The sequence below is a fragment of the Chrysochloris asiatica genome, unplaced genomic scaffold (genome assembly GCF_000296735.1).
Source record: "Chrysochloris asiatica unplaced genomic scaffold, ChrAsi1.0 scaffold00075, whole genome shotgun sequence".
NCBI classification, from domain to species: domain Eukaryota; kingdom Metazoa; phylum Chordata; class Mammalia; order Afrosoricida; family Chrysochloridae; genus Chrysochloris; species Chrysochloris asiatica.
Window position 1 is genome coordinate 6,419,067 of NW_006408593.1, and position 1,540 is coordinate 6,420,606.

Genomic DNA, 1,540 nt, shown 5'->3' on the forward strand with positions numbered 1-1,540 from the left:
TGGAAGTAGCAATCAAGAAATTAATCAACTAATACAATTGGGCAAATCTGCTGCAAAAGATCTTTTTAAAGTGTTTAAAATCAAGAATGTCATTTTGAGGACTAAAATGTATCTGACCCAATCACCTCATACACATCAGAAAGCTGGATAATGAGTAAAGAAGACCAGTGCAGAACTGATGCATTTGAAGTATTATCTCGGCAAAGGATATTGGAAATACCATGAATAAATATATCTTGGAAGTCATAATACCTCTTAGAAATGAGGATGATGAGACTAAATCTTACATATTTTAGGCATGTTATCAGGAGGGACCAGTTCCTGAAGAAGGACTTCATGCTTGGTACAGTAGAGGAAGACCCTCGAGGAAACGAACTGACATAGTGGCTGTAACAATGGGCTCAAATATAGTAACAGTTGTGAGGATCCACAGGATGTGTTTCTCTTTTGTTTTGCATAGGGCTGCTATGCTATGAGTCAGAGTCAATGCTTCAGCACAGTATCCTGACTGGGACCCATGGGAAGCAATGAAAATAATTAGGGAGCTCACTGCCTGCCATGCCACTCCTTAAATCCCAACGTTCCTAGGCAGCCACGATATTTGTTACACCTCTCAGTATTTCCCTATGCTTGCTTTTTATATTATGCCCACGTTTTTTGTTTTGTTTTTGCCATAAGGAGAACCTGTAGGAAATGAGATGTCTTTTTTTTTTTTTTCTCTTACTGCAAATTATCTCTGAAGTCCAAATATTTGTGGCAAACTTTAAGCATAAGTTTCAATGATTTTAGCACTTGTCTTCTATTTATATTACTTACTTATGTCTGTAGTTAGAGAGTTAGGTGAGTGGAAAAGAAAATTTCTATTTCTTTTTATGTGGTGCCATTATTGAAAATTATTATACATGTTTCACTTATAGTCTTCTTAGCTGCTTTTTTGGTTGTTTTTGTTTCTTCATGAGGGAAAATAAGCAAAAACTATTACAGTATATTTTGCATGGCAATTTTTAAAATCATCTTAAAATTTTTTTCTTAGTAGTGGATTCAGGGTGCCCATAGCTGCCATGTACTCTATTTTCCACCTCATTTATTTAGAAATTAATCTCACATTCAAAACCCAAAATCATTTTCTATTCCCAACCACAGTGAGCTGAAAAACTTGCTTTAAATAAGACTCCATATATGTACTCATTTAATTAGGCCTCTTTACTGTCACTCCTAGCTACAGTTACAGATTCTGCCTATCACAAGGGCACAAAAGAATTTGAGAGAAATTATATGGGACGTAGCTAGTTATATCTTTACCTATAAAATGGTCAGAATAATTGTACCTACCTCATAGATTGATATGTAGAAGTAAAGAGTTAACAAGCATGAACACAAAGAATTATTTGTGGAAAGATGGTGTAGTTGTTGTTTTCAGGTGCCATCAAGTTGGTACAGACTCACAGCAACACTATGCACAACAGAATAAAACACTGCCCGGTCCTGGGCCAACCTCACAATTATTGTCACGCTTGAGCCCATTGATGCTGCCACTTGG